Source organism: Armigeres subalbatus, chromosome 1 (genome assembly GCF_024139115.2).
Source record: "Armigeres subalbatus isolate Guangzhou_Male chromosome 1, GZ_Asu_2, whole genome shotgun sequence".
NCBI classification, from domain to species: Eukaryota; Metazoa; Arthropoda; class Insecta; order Diptera; family Culicidae; genus Armigeres; species Armigeres subalbatus.
The window spans coordinates 279,797,237-279,823,769 of NC_085139.1; the positions used below are offsets into that span (position 1 = coordinate 279,797,237).

General features: G+C 37.9%; 1 protein-coding gene and 1 long non-coding RNA gene across 6 annotated transcripts in view; both read right to left on the minus strand.

The window, feature by feature from the left end:
- LOC134207642 (uncharacterized) overlaps positions 1 to 26,533 on the minus strand; it is a 65,392-nt gene that overhangs the window by 16,677 nt on the left and 22,182 nt on the right. The window contains exons 3-4 of one of the 5 annotated variants that reach the window (XR_009978393.1): positions 15,399 to 15,559; positions 11,553 to 11,817 (exon numbers count right to left, since the gene is read on the minus strand). The exons of 2 other annotated variants lie outside the window; for them this stretch is intronic. The gene's annotated coding sequence lies outside the window, so the exon portion shown is untranslated. Of the gene's footprint in view, positions 1 to 11,552; positions 11,818 to 15,398; positions 15,560 to 16,929; positions 16,948 to 16,974; positions 17,411 to 26,533 lie in introns of those variants that run through there. 2 more of the 5 variants (XR_009978396.1, XR_009978395.1) reach the window with 2 other exon arrangements.
- LOC134207643 (uncharacterized) lies at positions 8,892 to 10,166 on the minus strand. The gene is made up of 3 exons (XR_009978397.1): positions 9,960 to 10,166; positions 9,238 to 9,462; positions 8,892 to 9,156 (listed from the first exon to the last, which is right to left on the minus strand). It is a non-coding gene; the product is annotated as an uncharacterized LOC134207643 (long non-coding RNA).

A 26,533-nucleotide genomic window follows, 5' to 3' on the forward strand; every position in this document is an offset into this window, starting at 1 on the left:
TCAAGTATCAAGTAAGTATAACTACGGTCATCAATCGCGAGAATGCTGCAGGACTGATTTTCAATCCCATTGATAATCTCTTCATTCGATATTGTCCCTTATTAGTAGAAAATGCCGTGCAATCTTTATCTTTAGGGTCGATAAGCATTTGATAATAGCCTTGAATCAAATCAGGATGTGTGAAATAAATTGCAACTGACAATGCATCAAGAATATCAGTGATATTAGGTAATGGAAATTTGTCGTCTTTCAAACTATCATTTATAGCTCTATAACCTATAAGCAATCTCCATTTCTTTTGACCGTTCTCATCAGCTCTTTTTGGTACTAAAAGAACTGGTGATGACCAAGGCGAAGATGCTTCTTTAATTATATGATTTTTCAACATTTTTCCAATTTCTTCTTCTACAATCTGTCTCTGACTATATGGTATTCGGTATGGTTTTTTATAAAGCCTGTCCACGTTAAATTTCGGACACCCATCATCCAACGCGATTTTTAAACATTTTTACCAATCACTGCACTATGGTCCAGGATACTGATTTACGCGGAAAGATGCATTTTACGCCATACTATATTTTTTAGAAAAAACTGTTGTTCTACAAAATTGTTCAAAACAGTAAGGCCATTATTATGACGCAACCAAAAAATAGGGTGGCCCATCATATAAAAAAAAATTAGAAAATATTTTTTTATTTCTCGGAATATTGACATGTTATGTTCTACAAAGTTGTAGCGCAGCTTATTCCAATCAATTTTGCTAAAAAAAATTTTCTGTAGCTCTTAAGTTGGCTGATTTAGAGCAATTTTACCTGATTGGATTAGGGTGTACCTCAAAAAAACAGTATTTTTGATCTACTTTTTTTGTTTTGGATTTCTCGAAAAAGTCGTCTTCAGGTGACTTTTAGAGCAACTGTTGATAAGTAAATATGCTAAAAATATATTTTTTCGATCAAAAGTTATAATCGTTTTTCTGTCAAAATTACATTTTTTTCATAAGTTGATATCTCCGGTTAGGGCAGACCAAAAAAATATATTCACACGGCATTTGAAAGAGAAGTTTATATTCTTTATCATGTAAAAAAATTGGAGATATGTTATTTTTTTATCTCAAGTTTTACTAATTTTACTAAAATCATGTTTTTTCAAATAAATTGATATAACTCGACAACGGAAGAAGATACAGACGATATTCTTATAGCAAAACACGCGATTTGGAAAGCCCCAAAAGTCTTCAGAAGGTGACATCCGCGAAAAATAAAAAATGAAATGACCAGATCATAAATATTGTTTTTTGAGGGACACCCTAATCCTGGTAAGTAAAATTACTATAAACAAGTGAGCTTAAGAGCTTCATAAAAAGTTTATATAGCAAAGTTGATTGGAAAAAGCTGCGCTACAACTTTGTAGAATATTTTATGTAAATATTCCGCAAAATAGAAAAAATAAAAATTTAACATTTTTATAAAATGGCCCACCCTATTTTTCGGTAACCCAAGTATTCAGAACAACTTTGTAGAACAATTTTTTTTTCTTAAAAGTATGCTTTAGACCGAAAATGCATCTTTTCTCGCTAATCTTGCAATACGGTGATAATAATAAAACTTATGAAAAGTGTTAAAGCTGTAGATTTTTAACTTTTCATTTTTCACAAATGTCACCTTCTGAACACTTTTTATCGTCTGTATCTTCTTCCATTGTCGAGTTATATCAATTTATTTGAAAAAAACATGATTTTAGTTAAATTGGTAAAACTTAATATGAAAAAATAACATATCTCCAACTTTTTGACATAATATGGAATATGAATTTCTTTTTCAAATGCCGTGTAAACATATTCTTTGGTCTGCCCTAACCGGAGATATCGATTTATGAAAAAAAATGTAATTTTGACAGAAAAAAGAGTATAATTTTTGATCGGAGAAAGATATTGAGCATATTAACCCATAAAAAGCTCCAAGCTAAAAGTCACCTGAAGACTACTTTTTGGAGAAATCTAAAACAAAAAAAGTAGATCAAAAATACTGTTTTTTGAGGTACACCCTAATCTTACTAAGTAAAATTGCTCTAAATCAGTCAACTTGAGAGCTACAGAAAAAGTTTTTTTGGCAGAATTGATTGGAATAAGCTGCGCTACAACTTTGTAGAACATATTATAAATTATATGTGAATTACGTTATGTGGAAGATATTGATTTGGAAAATGTATTAGGTAACCACTTTTTCGATGGGACTCGAACCCATGACCCTACTGTAGGGTCATGGGTTCGAGTCCCATCGAAGGGAAAGTGGTTACCCAATACATTTTCCAAATCAATATCTTCCACATAACGTACATATTCACATATGAGTTTCCATAACATTGTAAATTAACGTCCAAGTCGGGTGGTTTAATCCCCGGAAATAGGCAATTAACTTTGATTGAACTGAACATATTATGTCAATATTCCGAGAAATAAAAAATATTTTCTATTTTTTTTTATATGATGGGCCACCCTATTTTTTGGTTGCACCATAATGATGGCCTTACCATTTCGAACAATTTTGTAGAACAACAGTTTTTTTCTAAAAAATATAGTTTTGGCGTAAAATGCATCTTTCCGCGTAAATCAGTATCCTGGACCATAGTGCACTGAGACGAACTATTTACATGACAGCTCAATCTCTTCGCTTAACCCCTGCTTCCAGCATGTTTTAGCTCTCGTCCAAATTGATGAAATGGCGACAAATGAATTGAACATTATCTAACTGTCCGAAATTTTACGTGGACAGGCTTTAAATAGGGTTAACATTTGATTTCAACGGTATACTTTGTTTGAAAACATTTGAGTAAGTTAATTTATCTCCTGGTAGCAAAAATATGTCGGAAAACTTTTTGCAAATCTGTTCAATTCGAATTTTATTTTCTCCTTTCAAATGATCTAAATTCGTAACTTTTCTCGATCTTTGGTTTGTGATTCTGTTTTTTCTAACATGTAAAATTCTGAAAGTGGTTTCATAAATGGTTCAAATTCAGTAATTGTAGCTGTTGTTTCTCTAGTATTGAGAATCCTTACAGGTACTTTGCCATTCTTTGGTCTAACTATCGTTGATGCTATGAAAATATCTTTAGCAATATCATTTGGAAAAATTACATAATCATCCTTAATATTTGTGCTAATATAATATTTTGTAAATGCATACATGTAATACCATGCACATTTTTTAAAGTAAGTTCATTGGTTTCGAAATTTATATGTGCTCCATACTTAATTAAAAAATCATTTCCTAAAATTCCTTCAAAGATAGTTATTTCATCTGTGTTAACTACATGCAACTTGCATAAAAAATTGAGATTGTTCAACGTAATTATCAAGAAAGTGGTTCCAGTTGTTCAGATTCCTCCTCCTAGACCAGTAATAGGTAGTGTTTCATCTAAATTCAATTTTGCACTATTAGGTGCTAAATCCTTCCTTATGAGACTTCCTGTGTCTACAACAAAACGGTTGTTTCGATTGTTGATGTACAATCAGAAATTAGCTCTCGATGCGACTACAGGATTATTCACGAAATAACTCCTGCAGTACATTTACCTCTTCTCGTTCACCATCTCCAGAGCGAACATTGGACTCCCTTCTTTGATCAGCTTCAACGCAATTGCAAGTGTGTTGTTGGTTGTTGTTTCTCCGATTATTATTGTTACTGCGATTGTTCTCATTACCATGACTTGATCCATTGGTGGTTCGGAAGTGGCCTCTACCACCTCGTCCCCTACCATATCACCTCTGGGAATGGTAATTGTTGCCATTTGGAACATTATGGTAACCTGTGCCACGGTAGTTTCCCCTACTGGAAAAATTACCGAAACCTGGTCGCATTCCTCTCGCATTCCTATGATTTCCACCTGAATATGATGGTTGGGGCCCTCCTTAGCCGTGCGGTAAGACGCGCGGCTACAAAGCAAGACCATGCTGAGGGTGGCTGGGTTCGATTCCCGGTGCCGGTCTAGGCAATTTTCGGATTGGAAATTGTCTCAACTTCCCTGGGCATAAAAGTATCATCGTGTTAGCCTCATGATATACGAATGCAAAAATGATAACCTGGCTTAGAAACCTCGCAGTTAATAACTGTGGAAGTGCTTAATGAACACTAAGCTGCGAGGCGGCTCTGTCCCAGTGTGGGGATGTAATGCCAATAAGAAGAAGAAGATGATGGTTGGTACCAGTTAACCTCTTCATTCTTAACTGGCACTACCTCCAAAGCATCAGATATAGCTCTATTTAAGCTCGGCGGATTTCTAGCTTTAACAAAAAAGCTGTTTGCTGGTTGTTCAATCCTGACACAAATGCATTAACTGCAGCTGGTTGCACAATGGCATCAGCCGCAGCTTCGCTGGGAAATGTTCTCATTGAAACATGAGCTGTGGCGAGTTTTGCAGCCAACTGCTCTACCGTTTTTCCAAACTCTGTTACTGATAATTTGTTTTGCCTTGCTTGCTCCATCTCCATTTCACAAGCAGTGAGCGTTAACTTGACAGAAAATTTGTTTTTCAACAATTGCTTTGCCTCATCAATTGTTGTTGCTCCTTCGATGGACCCAGGAGCTGAACCGATCAGCCTCGTCTTTACGAAGGTAATAGGGTCTGCCTCACAGTAAAAAATAAAAAGTAATATCACATCAAATTCGATGCACATCATCGCCGTCGTAAATATAATGTTTTATTACATCTGAATGAGGTAACTAAAAGTCGACGTACTCGATATTTCGTCTTCTAAATAAAGGGGTGTAATCGGTTTTTGACGTAATATTTTCGATGTAAATGAAAAATCGACGTAAAAACCGGTCAGGATGAATCCTGCTTTCGGCAGCATGGTTAGGGGTGTTCGGATTTTTTCTTTCATTTTCTTAAACTCATTTTCAGAGGAAATAATTTTACATTTGATTTAGTTTTAACTCATTTTATTGCTCCCACAATCTAATAATACATAACCCTTGATTTTAAAGTCTTAACTCTGTGCTTTCGTCAAAAAATTCATTTTCTAATTTTTAATTTTTTGTTTTTAATTTTTAATTTTTAATTTTTGATTTTTGAATTTTAAATTTTAGAATTTTTTATTTTTTTATTTTTTTTTTGTTATTTATAATATTATATTTTTATTCTTTGTTTTTTTTTTCAATCAAAGTTAATAGCCTGTATTCCGGGGATTAAACCACCTGACTTGGACAATAACTTACAATGTTGTGAAAACTCATATGATTTGAAAAATGTATTGGTAACCACTTTCCCTTTGATGGGACTCAAACTCACGACCCTATTTTTTATTTTTTTGGTCGGCGTGAGCTAATTTCATGCACTAGAAATTCCAAAAAAAATTTCCACAGATTGATCCTTAAATTCCTCCAGAAAGTGCTCTGGAAGCTGCTTCACGAATTGCTTTGCAACTTCTTCTAGGAATTCCTCCGGCAGTTTCTCCACGAATATAACCGGAAGCTCCTCAAAAAGTTTCATTCCTGGAGAAACTTCCGGAAAAAATTCCTGGAGGAACTCACGGAGCAACTCCTGGAGGAATTCCTGGAGGAACTTCCGGAGGAATTTCTGGAGAAACTTCCGGAGGAATTCCTGGAGGAACTTCCCGAGGAATTTTAAAAGGAATTCCTGGAGGAACTAACGAGAAATTCCTCCAAAAGTTCCTCCAGGCATTCCTCCGGAAGTTCCTCCAGGTATTCCTCCGGAAGTTCCTCCAGGAATTCCACCGGAAGTTCCTCCAAGAATTCCCCCAGAAGTTCCTCCAGGAATTCTCCCGGAAAGTTCATCCAGGAATTTCCTCGGAAGTACCTCCAGGAATTCTCCTGGAAGTTCCCTCATGAAATCCAAGGTTTCGGTGGGAGTTCCTCCAGAAATTCTTCCGAAAGTTCCTCCAGTAATTCATCCGAAAGTTTTTCCAGGACTTCAACCGGAAGTTTCTCCAGGAATTCCTCCGGAAGTTTTGCTAGGAATTCCTCCGGAAGACCCTCCAGGATTTTTTCCGGAAGATCCTCCAGAAATTCCTCCGGAAGTTCTTCAGAAATTCCTCCGTAAGTTCCACCAGGAGTTCCTCCGTAACTTCCTCAAGCAATTCTTCTGGAAATTCTCCCAGGAATTCTTCTGGAATTTCTTCCAGGAATTCCACCGGAAGTTCTTCCAGGAGTTGCTCCGTAAGTTCCTCAAGGAATTGCTTCGGAAGTTCCTGCAGGAGTTCCCTTAGAAGTTTTATTTATTATCCAGACTACAGCCTGAGGGCTCTTGGAAGTTCCCTCAGGAATTCCCCCGGAAGTTTCCCCAGGAATTCCCTCGGAAGTTCTTCCAGGATTTCATTCGGAAGTTCCTACAGGAATATCGCCGGAAGCTCCTACAGGAATATTGCCGGAAGCTCCTCAAGGAGTTTTTCCGTGAGTTCATCCAGGAATTCCTCCAGAAGTTCTTACAGGAATTCATTCGAACGTTCCTGCTGGAATATCGCCGGAAGCATCTTAAAGAGTTTCGCCTTCCTCCGGAAGTTCCGTCAGAAAATCATCAGAAAGTTCCTACAGGAATATCGCCGGAAGCTTCTTAAGGAGTTTCGCCGGGAGTTTCTCCAGGAATTCCTCCGGAATTTCCTCCAGGAATACCTCTGGAAGGTCCTCCAGGAATTCCTCCGGAAGTTTCTCCAGAAATCCTCCGGAAGTTTCTCCAGGAATTCTTCCGGAAGTTTCACCAAGAATTCCTCCGAAAGTTTCTCCAGGATTTTTTCCGGAAGTTTCTCCAGGAATTCCTCCGGAAGTTCCTCCAAGAATCCTTTCGGAAGTTCCTCCAGGAATTCCTTCGGAAGTTTCTCCAGGAATTCCTCCGGAGTTTTTCAAGCAATTCTTCCGGAAGTTCCTCCAGGAATTCTTCCGGAAGTTCCTCCAGGAATTCACCTTAACTTTTTCCCGGAATTCCTCGGCAATTTCCTCCAGGAATTCCTTCAGCAGTTCCCTTGGAAGTTCCTTCAGGAAGTCCCCCGGAAGTTTATCCAAGAATTCACTCGGAAGTTCTTCCAGGATTTCATTCGGAAGTTCCTACAGGAATATCCCCGGAAGCACCTACAGGAATATCACCGGAAGCTTCTACAGGAATTTCGCTGGAAGCTCCTCAAGGAGTTTTTAGGTGAGTTCATCCAGGAATTCCTCCAGAAGTTCTTCCAGGAATTCACCCGAAAATTCTTCCAGGAATTCATCCGGAAGTTTCTCCAGGAATTTCTACGGAAGATCCTTCAGGAATATAAAATTCTTCGGAAGTGCCTCAAGGAATTCCTGCAATTTTTTGAGAGTTCCTTCATTAATTCCTCTGTAGGTCCTCTATCAAGAAGTTTGCTCAGAAAACCTCCGAAAAGTCCTGTATATTTAAATAATCAGCCTTAGAATTTCTCATGATTTTTTCTTATGTGTTCCTTCAAAAATGCCTTATAAATTACATCGCAAACCCTACAGAAATTACTAATAAGACATTTCTGATATTTATTTATAATTCCTTCAGAATTCAACAAAATCATTCCTCCCGGGAATTCTTTAGGTAAATTGTCTACGAATTCTTGAAAAAAATATTGTAAATAAATAGTGAAACCTAGACCTAAAAAACTTAAAATTTAAAATATGAAGTTAATTATTTATTATTTACAATTTGAAAATTTCAATTTTCGATTTTAAATTTCAAATTTTAAATTTAAAATTTAAAATTTGAAATTAAAAATTTGAAATTTTTAAATTTGAAATTTAAAATTTGAAATTAAAAATTTGAAATTTTTAAAATTGAAATTTAAAATTTGAAATTTTAAATTTGAAATTTAAAATTTGAAATTAAATTTAAAATTTTAAATTTAAAATTTTAAATTTAAAATTTGAAATTTAAAATTTGAAAATAAAATTTGAAATTTAAAATTTGAAATTAAATTTAAAATTTTAAATTTAAAATTTAAAATTTAAAATTTTAAATTTAAAATTTAATTTTAAATTTTAAATTTTAAATTTTAAATTTTAAATTTTAAATTTTAAATTTTAAATTTTAAATTTAAAATTTTAAATTTGAAATTAAATTTAAAATTTAAAATTTTAAATTTTAAATTTTAAATTTTAAATTTTAAATTTTAAATTTGGAATATCGCCGGAAGCATCTTAAAGAGTTTCGCCTTTCTCCGGAAGTTCCTTCAGAAATTCATCAGAAAGTTCCTACAGGAATATCGCCGGAAGCTTCTTAAGGAGTTTCGCCGGGAGTTTCTCAAGGAGTTTTTCCGTGAGTATTTAAGGGTAATTTTAAATTTAAATTTTAAATTTTTATTATTAAAAATGTTAATTTTAAATTTTAAATTTTAAATTTAAAATTTAAAATTTAAAATTTAAAATTTAAAATTTAAAATTTAAAATTTAAAATTTAAAATTTAAAATTTAAAATTTAAAATTTAAAATTTAAAATTTAAAATTTAAAATTTAAAATTTAAAATTTAAAATTTAAAATTTAAAATTTAAAATTTAAAATTTAAAATTTAAAATTTAAAATTTAAAATTTAAAATTTAAAATTTAAAGTTTAAAATTTAAAATTTGGAACTTAAAATTTAAAATGAAAAATAAAAAATTTAAATTATAAAGTTTAAAATTTAAAATTTCAATTTAGAATCTAGAATATACATTTTTTTTTCATTTTTATATTTACGTTTGTATTTTAAGTTTTCACAAGCTTCAAAATTTGAATTTGGAATTCAGGTTTTGAATAATTATTTATTTTTTTCCTGTTTCTATTCCAATTTCTTATATCCAGTTCCTTTGTTAGAATTTCTCATTTAATAGGAAAATTTCAAATCAATATATACATCAATTCACAAAGGTAAATCAGCCCTGTGTGGAATTGTCTGTTCATAAATACATACCAATCATATAATGTGAAAAATTACCTTTCTGTCACTTTCATCACTTTGTGGTCTCCTCAAAATTATGTTTTGTTTGTACTTCTAGTTACGGAAAATGTTTAAATAGCCCTGCCCTTGGGTGCACTTCCGGGTGTAGTACTTCAGGAATAGATTATTTCCAGTCGTAAATAGTAGTTGTAATCTCGATGTGTAAAACCACTTCCTGAAATAACTTCCTAGCTACTGCTAAACAAAATGCAAACTGCTTTCTCCATGCCATCTGCAATAAAAATTATGTTGTGGGTATAAACGCGATATGGACAATTAAATGGAAAGTGTCTACCTCCGTTCGGAAACTTACCTGCATTATTTCCCAGCACCAGAATTGAAACTGCTCTGGTTTCCGAATTTGTTTGAATACTCAAACATATATTTCCGACTGCGGGCGCGGCGATCACTCTCGCTTTGTTCAACGCACGGCTTGAAACGACAGCAGCAGCGCAGCGCTTTTGGAACATTCCGGAACGTCAATAGGCGGATAAAATCAGGAAATTGGCATAAATATCGATGATCCGAAGTGGCAGCGCTGTATTTCAGGACAAGAAAACTTTAAACTATTATCACAGACAAACAGACGTAACTCTTCATACAAACTGTTCGAAAAATTATCGTCATTCGCTTTTCAGAAAACACTACTGCCATCTGTTATCAGAATCGCGAGAAACACAGTCGGCCATGATTATTTCCCATTTGACGTTTGCTCCTAACGCATACATCTATATCAATCATCATCATCATCGTCATCAACACAGAAAACATTCAGCAGCATATACACTGATCAAATGTCAAAGCGATTGTAGGTCTGTGCCACAAAAGGAAAGAAAAAAAAAAGCGATTGTACACTAGCGCCTCTCCTGGCACAATTGCGTAGCACAAATGTATTTCAAATCAACCGTTGAACACGTGGACGATGTTGAAATGAGAAGTGTTACGTCTGTTTGTCTGTGCTATATTGAAGTCTGTTTTTCATTCGGAACTGTTGACTTTAATAATAGACAGCCATCGTGCCGGCCAAATACTCACTTTTTAAATAATTCTTTCGGGATGATTCCAAATTCTCATTTGCGGCGGACTCCAATCGGAAGTAAATCACTTCACTTTACTTGGGAAGATCGAAAACAAATTTTAAAGCTAAACTTTTCGCCAACAACAACAAATAAAGCTAGCGGTATCAGCTGCAGGCAAACTTCTAACTGCGGTTGATGAAAATTTTCACCGAACTGACAGTTGGGGACTCAGATCGTACCCATGTTTATAGGTAGAATTACATTTTCAGAAAAATATATTAAGCTCTTTTAGTGGAATGTATTAAACCGTCTAAGACGAATTAAGTACTGTCCATTTAATTCCACCAGTTAATTTTCGATATCTTTGCAGATACGTATTTCGACCACAACTGTGTGGCCGTCTTCAGTGTCTCGTACTTGACTCGACTTATACGAGACACTGAAGACGGCCACACAGTTGTGGTCGAAATACATATCTGCAAAGATATCGAAAATAATTGGTGGAATTAAATGGAGAGTACTTAATTCGTCTTAGAAGAATTACATTACTTTTCGCGTTTTGAGCGTTGTTCTAGAGGTAACATTACGTTTTATTTACAACCAGCATGATGTGCATAATTTTGCAACAAAACATAAAATCTCGCCGGTTGTATTTTACCGTGAGTGATGTAATAAAACATCGATCCGATGTAAAAATACATTAAATCTTGTTTTACATCGATTATTTGAGTACGTTCTGGAAATTTGCGTCACGGCTTTTTAATATTTTTTTTGCTCTCGGGTACATTCACCGAGTAAGCCTTTAATAGTTCTACAGTTTCTAGGAAATGTCCTAGTTCTAAACTGTTTCCTCCAAATTTGTCAATAATTTGTCTCCTCGAGCAGATTTTCCTTTAAAATATTCAAACATATAGGGGAACTGTCCCGTTTTCCATCTCACTGTACATATATTCATCTCATCGCAAAACAGAGAAATACAGCACCAATCTTGTCGCTTCTTTTTGCTAACATTCGTGCTCACTGCTGAAAAAAATCACAAAAATAAATAACAAATCAAATACCTTTTCGTTGCTTTGTTTTTGATGGGATGGAAATAGGAACTATGAGATAAAGTGCCGAACAGTTCCCCTACCAATAGTTTGTCTTAATTTTTTGTATCTGTTAATCAACACTATTCGAATTTTAAAGCCTGTCCACGTTAAATTTCGGACACCCATCATCCAATGCGATTTTTTTTAATTTTCACAAATCACTGAGAAGATCAATTTACATTACAGCTAAATCTCTCCGCTTTATGTTATTCTTCCGCATGTTTTCATTATTGTCCAAAGTGATAAAATGGCCACAAATCAATTGGACATTGTCTTAGTGTCCGAATTTTAACGTGGACAGGCTTTACTATCCATTTTACATTTTATAATTGATTTTGATTCTCCTTTTAAATTAAGCAATTCTCTAATTTTACTTTTCCTAGTGCTTTCCTTATACTTGCTAAACTTCTTTAAATTACCATGAAATTTATTCACTTTGTCTGTAATTTGTAAAAATTCGTCCATTTACAGGCAGGGCAAAAAAAATTTGAAATAAAATTGGAAAAATTTACCTGAATCTCTTTTTGTTTTGTTCTCGATTGTGTCCGTCAATTCCTTGTAGTGGAACTCTAGGTCTCCCATCCATATAGTGTTTCCCGTTTCCATAACAGCGACGGCTGCTACCGGATACACTGCTTGCACTAGGACCCATTTCGTCTCGAATTCCTCCGGCGAGACAATCATTGGTTCTACGTTCTGTCATTTTTACTTTAGGAATTTGTCGCTCAGCACATTATATTTCCAAATTTACACTTTGTTCATGTCAATGAAGGAAACAGCGACCTGAGTAAAGTATTGTTTATGATTTTTTTTTCTGATTTTGATGCAAAGTTTATGTTCTAGAGTCTAGTAAGTTCTATCCATGACCGCATTCCGAGATCAGTGTTTGTCTTGAGTTCAGTTTTAGGAAATGTAAACAAAGAGTAGGGGGAAGTAAGCGGAGAGTTGCGTAGAATGTTGTTAATGATTGTTTTCTGATTTTGATGCAAAATTGATGTTCTAGAGCCTGGTGAGTTCTATCCATGATTGCATTCCGAGGTCAGTGTTTGGCATGAGTTCAGTGTTATAAAATGTAAACAAAGAGTAGGAAAAAGTAAGCAAAGAGTTGCGTAGAATGTAGTTAATGATTTTTTTTTCTGATTTTGATGCGGAATTGATGTTCTAGAGCCTGGAAAGTTCTATCCATGATTGCTTTCCGAGATCAGTGTTTGATTTGAGTTCAGTGTTAGAAAATGTAAACTTAGATTAGGAAAAGGTAAGCAAAGAGTTGCGTAGAATGTTGTTAATGATTGTTTTCTGATTTTGATGCAAGATTGATGATCCAGAGCAGCGGTTCTCAACCTGGGGTACATGTACCCCTGGGGGTACCTTCGCTGGCCCAAGGGGGTACCTCGGACAAAATTGCGTAATGGCGGACGTATTACATTTCCAATAAAATCTCATTGATAAAGTTTTGATAATTATGTATTTTTTATTTCAAAAATCTATATTGTATATAATATGCAATGGGATCAATAAAACCCAATTGAATCCTGCCTTCCACAATCAGAACAATGTATGAAGGGCAGCAGAACAAAAGATCAAACGAACAAAACGTCGAATGAACAAAATGATTTTTTTTTTTCACTAAAGCTCGTTTGCTTCGTTGCAAGAGGATTAGAAGCATTCTTCTACACTTCTCGGAAGCCCTCTTCCAAGCAGCTCAAGGGGGCCTTCGCGGCTCGTAAGCCTCCTTTCGGAAGGCTCGGAAGCCTCCTGGGCACTTCAGAAGCCTCCTTCAAGTGGTTAGGTTGCCTTCTTTCAAGAAGCTCAAAAGCCTCCTTTCAAAAGGCTCAAAAGCCTCCTTCCAAGAGGCCCCTAAACCTCTTTCCAAGAGGCTCGGAAGGCTCCTTTCAAGAGGCTCGGAAGGCTTCTTTCAAAAGGCTCAAAAGCCGCCTTCAAGAGGCTGAAAATTGTCCTTCCAGGAGTATCAGAAGCCTCCTTTCAAGAAGCTCAAAAGACTTTTTTTCTGGAGGCTCAGAAACCTCCTTCAAGATCCTTTCAAGAGGCTCGGAATCCTCCGTTCTAGAGGCTCAGAAGCCTTTTTCCAAGGGCCTCGGAAGGCTCCTTTCGAGAGGCCCGGAAGCCTATTTTCGAGAGGTTCGGAAGCATCTCTTCAAGAGGTTTGAAAGCCTCCTTTCAAGTGGTTAGGTTGGCTCCTTTCAAGAAGCTCGTAAGCCTCCTTTAAAAAGGCTTGGAAGCCTCCTTTCAAGATCCTTTGAAGACGCTCGGAAGCCTCCTTTCAAGAGGCTCGGAAGCCTTCTTTCAAAAGACTCGGAAGCCTTCTTCCTAGAGGCTCGGAAGCCTTCTTCCTACAGGCTCGGAAGCCTCCTTTCAAGATTCTCAGAAGCCTCCTTTCAAGAGGCTAAGATGCCTCCTTTCAAGAGGCTCAGAAGCCTGCTTTCAAGAGGCTCGGAAGCCTCCTTCCAAGAGGCTCAGTAACCTCTTTTCAAGAGGCTCAGTAACCTCTTTTCAAGAGGCTCAGAAGCCTCCTTTCAAGAGGCTCAGAAGCCTCCTTTCAAGAGGCTTAGAAGCCGCATTTTAAGAGGCTTAGAAGCCGCATTTCAAAAGGCTCAGAAGCCTCCTTTCAAGAGGCTCGGAAGGCTCCTTTCGAGAGGCTTGGAGTGTTCCTGTCGAGAGGCTCGGAAGCCTCCTTTCAAGTGGTTAGGTTGCCTCCTTTCAAGAAGCTCGTAAGCCTCCTTTTAAGAAGCTCGGAAGTCTACTTTCAAGTGGTTCGAAAGCCTCCTTTCAAGATGCTCGAAAGCCTCACTTCAAGGAGCTCGGAATTCTTCTTTCAAGAGGTTTAGCAGCATACTATCAAGAGGCTCAGAGGCGTCCTTTTAAGATGCAAAGGAAGCCTCCTTTTAAGTGACTCGAATACCGGCTCGGAAGCCTATCTACAAGAGGTTCGGAAGCCTTTAATCAAGAGGCGCGGAAACCTACTTTAAAAGGATTCAAAAGCTGAAAGGAGCTTGCCTTCCAAGGCCTCGGAATTATTTTTTCAAGGGGATTGGTAGCCTACTTTCGAGAGGGGGTACCTCAATTAATGCAAAAGTTCTAAGGGGTACCTCTCAAGAAAAAGGTTGAGAACCGCTGATCTAGAGCCTGGTAAGTTCTGTACATGACTGCATTCTGAGATCAGTGTTTGGCTTGAGTTCAGTGTTAGAAAATGGTAACAAAGAGTAAGTACAAGTAAGCGAAGAGTTGTTGTTGTTTGGTTGGAGATTTGAATTACGTGTTTGTGTGTGAATTTTATTTGAAATTTAAAATTGCATGATTAGAACACTTTCTATGGAAATCGGTTTGAAACTATGTAAAACTTATGTGGAATTAGTGAACACTCATAGGTGAGTAGAAAAAAAACTTGATGAGTTTATTTGTTTAAGGTCACTCCTGACAGAATCCAAGTTTCAAAGTGCTCGCGTTTCCGGGGGCACACCACTCGATACGGAGGCGGCGGACAACTGTCATTTTTGTTGATACAGCTTTGCTGCGTCGCAGCATGCGTGAAAAAATAAAAATGACAGTTGTGCGTTGCTTCCGTATCGAATGGTGTGCCCCCGAAAACGCGAGCACTTTGAAACTTGGATTCTGTCAGGAGTGACCTTAATTAATTTGTTGTGAATCTCATGAATGTCACAGTTCTCCGTTCGGTCGAAACTTTAAAGCTCGCACTGGAAAAAAAAAACTCACTATAAAACAGTAGCTTAAATTAAATAGTAGAACAAACTAATGATAATAAAACTGTACGAGAGTAGAACAGGCGGAAGATGAAGGGATTGAGACGGGTATGATAAAATAAATACACTGATAAAAATCCACACATATTTATTGGCAAAAATCTAAAGAAATTTACAAATAAATTTTATGTGTGCGTTAATAACCACCCGCTATAGGAGAATCCACATAAAGGTTATTAGTTAATAACGGTTATGTGTGTTTCCACATATATGCTACGCGAATTCACATAGCCATTATGTGGAAAATGCTATAGTCAAAATTTATGTGTGCCACACATAATGGATATGATTGGATTTTTGTCAGTGTATAAATAGAATAAGAGGACATATACATTGCACATGAATGCCAGATGTGTGAGTGAGCGGATCGAGCAGCAGCTGGAGACGGCTGATTCGGATGAGGTCGTCTCCTAAGAACACGACAGTACCCTTAGTATAAATTTGGTTAAGTTAACATTTTAATTCCTACATTTTTCCTATTCCTACAATTCAACCAGAGGAAAAAATCTAACTACCAGTGATAATTGAAATGTATTAACAATAATAAAAAATGTATCAGCAAATAATGCTGATAGTGTTGCCTACCCCATTCGTGCGGCACGCATCTCAACTGTCCAGCAATACCCCTCGTAAGACAGCGTAGAACTGAGTGACCGTTTTTGATGAATGTCAGGTAGAATTGTCATCGATGAGCGGTGAGTAGAGGCCAAAAGTTGTTATTGAAATTAAACGTGGTGTGAACAGAACTATTGAGAAAGATTAAATACTATAATTATTAGTTTGACCTAAAGTATATCTAATTAAGTATATCTATTGTAGTGGATACTCCTAATTACCATAGATACCCTGGAATAATATGATTAATCTTGAATTTAGACCCTAAAATAGCCAGAGGTGAATTTAAAAATTAGCTAACCAAAAGTATTGTTAGCTAACGAGTGGTAAGCCTTAAAATCAATTGAATATGCCAGAAGTGCTAAATCATTATATTTACAGCCTTGATCGCAGACAATAAGTTTCCTAACAACTAAAAGAAATAACCAGCGAAGGTTTACTAAACGTAAGTAATTACATTTTCAATATGTGTAGCAAAACCCAAAAATATTTGGCAAACCTATATGTATATCGAGATAATTCTAGATCATTTCCTGAATTTATCGCATACACTTATATCTATCTACAACTAGAAAAGAGAAAACATACGAACTTGCATGCAACATGCAGATTAAATGTCACCTAAACTTAAGATATAGCACCACGAATGATTGTATATACATGCTAATTTGTACAACCCATTGAATGATTTCAGGAAAATTATAAAGCTCTACAGTCCTGATATCGAGTTTCATAATTGCGGAAGAAACTCCCTTCTCTGGTTTGTTGCCATTTGCAACAGATAGTGATGAGAAAACACGGAACACAGGATGATGGTGCTAAGAAAACACGGAGTGGGGAATGCATGTATTAGATAATTAGCAAATAAAATTATTAAAAAAATATTTTCCGCGGTTGGTTCTACAGGAAGGTAGGAAGTGAAATTGTCTCTTCAGATTCGGAGAATCGTTTGGTTGCTGTCAGTGGTTGGGGGCCGCATCAAGACGCGTGTATCGCTTCCTTTCATGAACCCCTTTTTAAACGGAAGATAGCTGATTTGAGACAAATTTTCTTCAAATTGAAAGTAACGATTCTGGCGTTGGTAGCAGTTCCAGCAACATCAGAGCTGTCCGCGCTATCATCTAATAGCCATTCAGCATTATAAAGAGATTTTTTTTTTGGCAAATTGAAGCATCAAACTCAAATACGGCAAATCTTTAGTAATGGTCCTGACAATTACTAACAGCATGCGACCAAATTTCCATCAATTTCATATGAGTGCTGTTCCTACTGATGACGAGTTTTCTCCAGCAACCGCCGCCATTGTTGGATGAATTTTCACTTCAAGGCGGTCCACGCTGCAGCGGAATGCGGAGCGGTCCACCTGCCGTAACATCTGAAACGAAAAAGTCTAGCGCGCGCGACACGGCTATTTTTCTGCACAGAGAAAATGAAACGGTGGGCCAAAAGGTGTGTACCTTACATCAATGTGATGTCCGTGTTGGAAATGCTTGATCGGGTTTGGTTGGTTCTGAAATATCTAGCGGGCGTGAAAGAAATAAACTTTTCAATAATTTGACGTTGATTATCAATGGGGGAACTGTACCGGTTTCTCTCACCCTTCAACGCTGCTTTCAACTGATCGATTATTTAAAAAAATATGTATTTTTCAGGGTTGGTCAAATTAGGCCAATTTGATGGCCAAAACCGGTGCACTTCCCCTATATATAAAAATGTTATTACCAAAGTGCCTTAGCAAACTATTGGGTGTCAAAACTGATGCAAGCAATGGTTATCTTACAGATAGAAAGGCAGACAATAATAGTGTTGTTCAATGGGATAGACAGGACTAATGTTTGTTGCATAAACATAAACAAAACTTTAATGCACACCAAAAACATTAAATTTTAAATTACTATCACAAATTAATTAAGACGGGTTTTACCTGTTTTGGATCTGTAGCATCGAAACTTGCTCACGGCATGATGCGCCCTCGGCATAATCTGAAAAGGCCGTTTCTCTTGTAAGGTAATATCAATATACCGAAAAGGCAACATCTTTGTCAATCTTGCACACGCAAAAAAAGCGTTCCCGAATTCGTGAACCAGCAAAAATACACCGTGATTTAATTCAGAACGTTCCAGAAAACGGGACTGTATTTTCGAATCCGTGACTGTTGTTCTCGAAAAAATACACCATGAACTCGTTAGTTCACGAATTCATGAACGCTTTTTTTGCGTGCAGAGGTTTAGCCGGTTCATATGGCATATGAAAGTTTATACAGAGAGAACCTTTCTTATGAACATCTCTAGACCAACATTTGAAAAGGGCGTAACAGCCAAAATTTATATATAATTTATTATATTATACAGCCTTGCATTTCCTGCAAACGAAGTGAGAGAAGCACTCGGAAGCCCGATGTCCACGACGAAAGCAATTACGGCACAGCGAATGATTGCGAAGGAGTTTTCCTCGACCTGACACAGAGAGACGCTGGAATGTTGGACATTGATACAGCGGATGGGGTTCTGAACAAGCCACGCATCGATAACCAGATGTTTGAACCGCACTATAACTTGTTCGTGGGACTACGAACTTCTTACTCGACATGCCAGCCGACTCTCCCTTGAGATCAGCAGGTTTCGAAGGTAGGAAACCTAGCACTCGAGCCCGTTTTTGAAGGAACTCCGTTAGATCCTTAATAGAATCCTGTTCCTTGAAAGCCGAATACTCTTCCCATGCTTGACGTGTGACCGGGTCTAGGCGGGATCCTAGGATGTCCAGCAACAACAAATCTTTGTAGTCCTGGGGTTGAATGAGCTGATCCAAGTTTTGGACGATCCGCTCAAAGCCTTCCAGCAAGGACTGAAGCTTCGAGGCTGACTCCTTAGCCAACACTGGCAGTTTGGACAAAGCTTGGACTTGCCGACGCCTAAGCAGCTTGCTGTCGTTGTACCGTTTTGACAATGTGTCCCACGCCACCTGGTAGTTCGCCTTAGTGATGGACAGCGGATCTATGAGAGCCTTGGCTTCACCTGTGAGACATCCCTTCAGGTAATGGAATTTCTCGACGTCCGGAAGATCGGCCTTCCAGTGGATCAACGATGTGTACAAATCCCACAATGTTTGACCATCCATGGACTGGGAAAACTTGAGAATATCCTCAAACATGTACAGGTACGAGTTGAGTCGCGTCTGCAACGATCGTAAAGTTTGCTCCTTCTTCGTCGTGGTCGTCTTCGGTGGCATCTTGCGGCAGGTGTATTCCAGGAAACGATTGAAACGATTTCAACTGATATATCAACAATATGGAATATGGCTATGAAATAATTACGTTCCATTAAAATTTTGCTTTGTTTGCTTGTGATTCCGCACTCCCATTAAGAATTATATCCTCCAATGATAAAAACGGGATAAAGTGGTGTGTTTGACTTTTAATAGATCGCAGAAGTATTTTTCCGTGTATTTGCCCTTGATTCTGTTGTGAAAAAAAGCTGGTTCGTCGGAACCAGAATGTTTCTAATCATTTTTTCCTTGGGTTTTCTTAAGTTTGCAAAGATTTCTCGTACGGAAAATAAAAGGTAAATTATGGAATTAGCATAACGCATTCAAATATTGTTTTATAATTGAGATTTTCCACAGTTTACAACAGATTTTGTGGAAAGATAATGGAATCAAAAGCTTCTTGGCTGTGCTTTTACTTTCAAGCCAATTTACCTATTCTAGGACATGATATTGGTAAGTATTTTTACATAAATTAAATACACATATCGTTTGTTTATGTTTACGTTTGTTCGTCTTACTTATGTACGTTCCGTTAAAATTTCGAAGTTAAGTTTGTTAATCCGTGTTATAAACTTCAAATTCACGCGGAACCTATATTGTAACTGTCGTTTCATCAGTGCAGTGTGAAATTTGCGCTAATAGTGCCGCCGTTGCTGTTTAATTGCGACTTTATCATCAATTTACCCGCCTCTCTACCGTGAACAACACAAACCACAATGGAGAAGAAACAATGCAGTGAATGCCTGCACGACATCAACGATCTCGAGCCTCTGTGTTGTGGTTTTTGCGATGGCTTTTTTCACATTAACCAGCAATGTTGTGGGCTTAATATTCGTAACCTGAAGGAACCATTATCGGCTGGCAAGATAATGTTCATTTGCCACTCTTGCCGTGCCGAATTAAATGGTCGGTCTATCCAATGCTATTTTGCGGAAAAAAGCCAACAAAATAAATCCCCCCCGCTCTCTTCGTTGCCCGGGCAGATGCAACAGTTACAAGATGCTGTAGCTGAATTGACTAAAAAGGTTGACAATTTTTCTGTTAGACCTGAACGAAATCAATCAGTTAGTGTTACCCCAGTGTGGCCTAGACTGAGTGCCAAACGCCGTCGAGAAGACCGACCTGATGTTAATGCAAAAATTGCGAATGGAACTAAAACAATTGATCTGAGTGATCTTTCGGTTCCCTCCATCTCTCCTACTGCGCCCCCGGTGAGATTTTGGCTGTATATCTCTCGCCTAAATCCACTTATCACAGATAATGATGTACAAAATATTGTTTCGCGCTGTTTGGACACAATGGACTCGATTGATGTGGTGCGTTTGGTTCCCAAAGGAAAGGATTCAGCTAGTCTGACCTTCGTATCCTTCAAGATCGGATTGGACCCTAGCATGAAAGACATTGCGCTTGATCCTGCCTCTTGGCCAGCCGGGTTACAGTTTCGTGAATTTGTCGATCTGGCAAAAAACTAAGCCGTAACATCATCACAGCAGCTTTCACTTTCACCGCAACATCGACGGATCTGGGACAACCTGAATTACGCATTAAGGAAGCCCCTGATCCTCACGACACAGTCGTGCCTACCGCTGACACCCGCCTTCGTCGTCGTCCCAGTCCTGTAGTCGGTGATGGTAGAAGGGGCTTCCGGCATCAAACTGCAGGCAAGTATGGCTGTGTTTTTGGACTTACGGTACCTGATTATGCTTCACCTATTAACAGCACATGTCTGCCGACGATTGCCGCCACGTCATCTGATCCCCCGATTGCTGCTACGTCATCTGATCCGGGACAACCTCCAACAAGCATTATGGAAGCTTCCGAGCCTCTCGACACAGTCGCGCCTTCCTCCGTCAACATCTGCCATCTTCAACGTCCCGGCCCTGTGGTTGATGATGGTGTCGGAAGCTTTCATCCTCCTATGTTAGACGAGTATGACAGTGACATTGAACTTCCGATACCTGAACAATCGTTGATTTTCAGCCCACCGGTTCCCTGTTTGGATGACCTCCGTATATATTATCAAAGCGTTCGAGGAAGGAGGACGAAAATCGACCCGTTTTTCCTGGCTGTCTCGGAGGCCGAAAACGATCTGATCGTACTCACCGAAACCTGGCTGGATGATCGTATCAACTCCGTACAACTTTTTGGACCGCAGTATACTGTATTTAGAACTGATCGGTCACTTTTGAATAGCAACAAATCGCGTGGTGGCGGAGTGCTGATCGCCGTATCGACTAGATTAACCAGCTACGTCTCTACCGCTGCTTTCTCCAATCTACTTGAGCAACTCTGGATTGTCGTAGAAATTCCACATCACACTCTCAGTGTCGGCGTAATCTACCTGCCTCCAGATCGAAAACATGACCTTACGATAATCAATGAAATTGTAAACTCATTAGAGTCAATCTCGGCCCGTTTAAGCCACCGCTCTCCCGCTCTCTTATTTGGCGATTTTAATCAGGCAGGTTTGCGATGGTGCTTTACTGACAGCGGTTCGACCTTCGTTGATTCGATGCTATCGCATATGCCCGATGCCTGCTGCTCTCTTTTGGACGGATTTGACATTCACGGGTTCACTCAAGTCAACAAATGTCTAAACCGAAACGGACGTTTACTGGACTTAGTTTTGGCGAATGATTCAGCTTTACCGTGTACTACTGTTTCTTTGCCGGTCGAGCCTTTAATTGACCTAGATGCCGATCACCCTGCTCTCTCCGTAATATTCAGCTTACCCACTCCGATCGTTTTTACGCCGCTGTCCGAAAGCTACTCTTTGAACTTCTGGCGAGCCGATTACATCGCGCTAAATAACTTGCTAGCTAACATGGATTGGCGCTTCCTCGAATCGCCCCTTGATATCAACGATGCAGTGGACTTTTTCTACAATGCGATAGAGGATGCCATACTCCAGACTGTCCCACTACGCCGTCCCCCACAAAAGCCACCGTGGTCCAATGCACACTTACGTGCGTAAAAGCGGCAGCGCTCTGCTGCTCTCCGAAAATATAGCAGCTCCCGATCTCTGTACTACAAACCTGGGTGGTGCGGATAGAATCGATTTGGTTGTCAAACTGATGCCAAAATTTTCTATTGTGCCGGAGCCAAACATTGAAGATTGTGGTTATGTTCGTTTTAGATTTTATATTGAGAAGTATTGTTATTATTTGGAGAAAAAATAAAAATAAACTTAGATTGAGTTTTGCATTCTTTGTAACAAATATATTCACATTATATTTTGAGTGGAAAATTAATAGGAATGCAATTAAAAAGCACTTGTTACGAGATTTCACAAGATTCAGCAGCTGATTGGTGCAGGAATGTATGTAAACTAGCGTAAAGTCATGTGTAGTCTTGCGAATTTGTGCGACTTCAAGCAGCATGGAAAGAGAAATTTTAAGAGCGCGAAATTTTTGACAGCCAAGTAACTGCAAAATAATTTTGCTTATGGGATTGATTTCAAAATATCCCGCTACTTGCTTGAGAGTAGAAAAGCGGCTCTCTCCGCAGCACCCAGCTACAAACAACTGTTCAATCGCACTACACGCTTAAAATGAATTACATATTTTTGTGTTCCGTTCACACAAAACGGGCCTCTCCTGGAACAACTCATATTACGAGTAACTACCATGTTACTCATTTTTGTGTAACCGATGGCCGACGATTTTCGGTGAGTTCATTTCACACAGCGAGAGAGCAGTCGGTAACCGGACCTAACATGAATTGTATGATTTCAAAATAATGTTAAAGGAAACCAACTTTTCCATACTTGTTCGGAGGCTTCTCCAATCGATTCGATCAACAAAACAAAGTGCGATGATTGTATTCGCACATTTTGTTGTTTCGCCATCGAAGCAAAAGGAAAAACCTCCGAAAAAGTTTGAATCCTTGCGGTACATTCTGCACACGTTCGCAATCATAGCGACCCGAAGGAGCTTTGACAGTTCGAGGCAAACTCACTTACACATATCATGCGTATGTGAGACAGTACACAGCGACTGCTCGTGTTTCACACAAAATTTTCAATCATTGTGAGAGTCGGACAAGGCGTCGCCGTGATGTGTGAAAATTATTCATGCGATGTGTACTTGATTTTAAGGCTCTATAAACCGTAATCAATCCGATAATGACAATGATTTTATTCAAATCCGCACTAATACTAATAAAGTTTTGAACTAAATTCAATATGTTGGGGCTATTTACGGACTTACCTGTAGTATCCCACATGAACCAAGATTCATATATATATTTGACTAATACTTATTTATCTTGTTATTTGGTAACCCTATCGAAGTCATACCTTTGTGTTGTTATTTACCTTGAAATAAAGAAACTGAGTTCAGTTGTATCCCAGACGAGCTTGAGAGCAAACGTGTATTTCTTATCGTATAACCGAAAGAGCATCGACAGTACATTGGCGACGAGGAAAAATCAGCCATTTTGATCGGAATTCGTTTTTACTTTGTTCAATTTAAAAAAAATTATATTACCGGTTTGTTTTACTCGGAAACGTAAGTAAACGGCGAGTGATGATTCGGAAATATTACTAGTGCATTTTCAGTGTAGTGAAGAAATAGATTGATTGGAAAGGCTCTAAAAAAATATTCAGTTTTAAATGAAATGCGGATTTGGGGAGGAATTTGAAAAAAAAAAATTGAAACAAGTGGTATGGTGCATGGAAGTTATTAAAATGTCGTCTATCGAAATTGTGGTAAAAAATCACAGGGATAGTGCGTGAAGAGAGGGTGAAGGTGGACGCTTAGAAAAATAAGAAGAAAATATTACCCGCACGGCATGAAAAAAATGGTGGCTTGTTCGCTTGCGAAGTTGGATTATCCAGAGCAAAGTTGGTATTGGTGTGATAGTTCTGATGAAATGTATACATTAACAAGTTCACCAGTATTCAAACGTTTGTGTGTGTATGTTACCAAACCATATAGAGGATTGATGACTGCCACTGGCATAACCTATTTTCAATGATTTATCGGATGTATACATGGCTTTTGCATTGAAACAATGTGATCAGGGTAAGAAAAAAATACAAAGGTTAAACAGGTATGGGACTCATTCGGACTATTCTCGAGTCTCTTCAAGTAAGTATTTCCATTTTTTTACTCATCGTTCCAGTATCAAAACTTTGAATTTGGGATTGAAGGTAGCATAAAATACGCAAAAAAAAAAAAACTGGGGAAAATGAATTGGAAAAAGTGAAATGAGATGTTGGCCAGATTCACTCCTGGCTTAGAAGACATAATTTTTGAAAACGCGTAAATTGTTGAAATTGTTCAAGGTGAAATGGGACGTAGCCCGGATTCACTTGTTACAAGTTGGAGATATTTTTTTGAAAAGACATGAGTTGAGAAACTACTTTAACGTGAAATGGGACGTGGTCCGGATTCACTTGTTACAAGCTGGAAATCTTTTTTTTAATGTGTAATAATAAACTGGTTTAAGGTGAAATGGGACGAGATCCGGATTCACTCGTGCCAAGTAGATGACATTATTTTTTTTGAAAACGCGAAAATTGTTGAAATGGTTCGAGGTGAAATGGGACGTAGTCCGGATTCACTTGTTACAGATTGAAATCGGTTTTTGAAAAAAGACATGAGTGAATAGACTACTGTAACGTGAAATGGGACGTGGTCCGGATTCACTTGTTACAAGTGGGAGATATTTGTGTAATATGTGATTTGATACTGGTTTAAGGTGAAATGGGACGAGGTCCGAATTGACTTGTGGCAAGTACCAGACATTTTTTTTGAAAATTCATGAACTGTTAAAATAGTTGAAGGTGAAATGGGACATGGTTCGGATTCACTTTTCAAGTTGGAGTTTTCATTAAAATATTTATTGATGAACTAGTTTAAGGTGAATGGGGACGAGATCGGATTCACTTGTTACAGGTTATTTTTTTTCAAGTGGTTAAATTATTGAACTGGTTTCAGATGAAATGAGATGTGGTCTGGATTCACTTGATAAACCAGATTAAGGTAAAATGTAACTAAATCTGGATTCACTCGCGACAAATTGAAAAAAAAAATAAATAAAAAAGGACGATTGATTTTTTAACGTGGTTTACGGTAAAATGAGACTTGATTCAGGATAATTCTTTACATTGAAAATGTTTTTTTTAAGGTGTAAATTGAGAAACTGTCTCAAGGTGAAATGGCATAAGCTCCGGTTAAAGGTTGTTTTTTTTAAAGTGAAATGGGACGTGGTTCAGATTCACGTATTACTGGTCAATTATTTGTGTTGATTAAAAATGCTTAAGCTGATGAACTGGGTTTATGTTAAATGGTACGAAGTCCGGATTCAAAAGTATAGGAATAGCCTTGGACAATGTGAAATTTGATTGAAGAGTTGAAGTTAAGAAATGACATTTACATTCGGCTACGGTGAAATAAAACGAATTTTATCAGCAATAAGGTTGTTGATTTTATTAGATACCTCCAAGTGTTTATAGCCAGAAATTCCATACCACATATAATGCCTCGTAAAAAAATAATGAAGTTGTTGCAAACGAAATACTACAGAACACGGTTTGAAAAAAAATCAGAAAATGCACTAGTGATAGAAATTAGACGATTTTCAACGTAGATTAGCGTTCAAATAATGATCATAATATTTCTTAGGAAATCGAAGGATTCAGACCAGTTAAACAGTTTGACGCCAAGGTGGATCAATCACAACTAGCGTCAGAATGGCGAAAGTGGAAACGGAGTCTCGAATACTACTTGACGGCATCCGGAATTACAAGTCAACGAGACATGCGGAACCAGTTGCTCCATCTTGGGGGTCCAGATCTACAAGACATCTTCGATAGCTTGCCAGGAGTACATGAGATCCCCCATGTTACACCAGATCCTCCATTTTATGATATTGCCATTCAGAAACTGGACTCTCATTTCCAACCATGCCGTCGACGAACCTACGAAAGGCATGTTTTTCGACAGATTGCACAATTACCAGGAGAACGTTTTGGCGATTTTGTTATGAAGCTTCGTATGCAAGCGGGGCGTAGATAGATCAAATCGCGGAGAAGTGTTTGTCGTCAACGCTTCGGAAGAAGATATTGGAGAAGGATCGATCTTTGGAGGAAGTGGTAGCGATAGGAAAAACGATCGAAGACGTCGAAGCACAATGCAAGGAGCTGACGAATAAGACTGAGACCGGGGAAAAGTTGTCTGGATCTGTTAATAAAGTTAATCTACAGCGTCCTCATGAACAGCGAAACATATTCAGACCATCGGACAATAGATTCTTGGCTTCTCAGGGAGGCGTTCGTCGTCAATACGGACGAACTTTTCCATCCGCACCCAGGTTTGAGTCGAAAGGATATCGAGATAATCAAAACGATGACAGGACACATCGAAGCAATTTTCCGACTAAACAATGGTCATCAAACGACGATACCAGAATCTGTTTCGGCTGTGGACGTCGCGGCCACCTTAAAGGACACCAGGAGTGTGTTGCCAAGAATGCGCAATGTCTTCGATGCAGGAACGTGGGACACTTTGCCAAGTGGTGCACAAAACGACAAAATGAAGACTCAGTTTCAAATCTACCGTCATCGAAGCGCATAAAAGCTGTATAGAGTAGAGTGGGGCAAGAGTGCGCGTGGGGTAAGAGTACGTTTTTGATGTTTTGAAGTAATAAAAACAGATAAACTAGTAGCACTGCATCAGTTTGACAGGCATTTTGATCAACTATTGTCATGTGTAATTGTGAAAGATTTGAATAGACAACAAGGGAGATATGAAGTTAGATAATTTTTTGGTCATTTTGCTAAAAATAATTGTGTTTTCGCAACTAGTATTTCATTACCATATTTACGTGCAATCAGG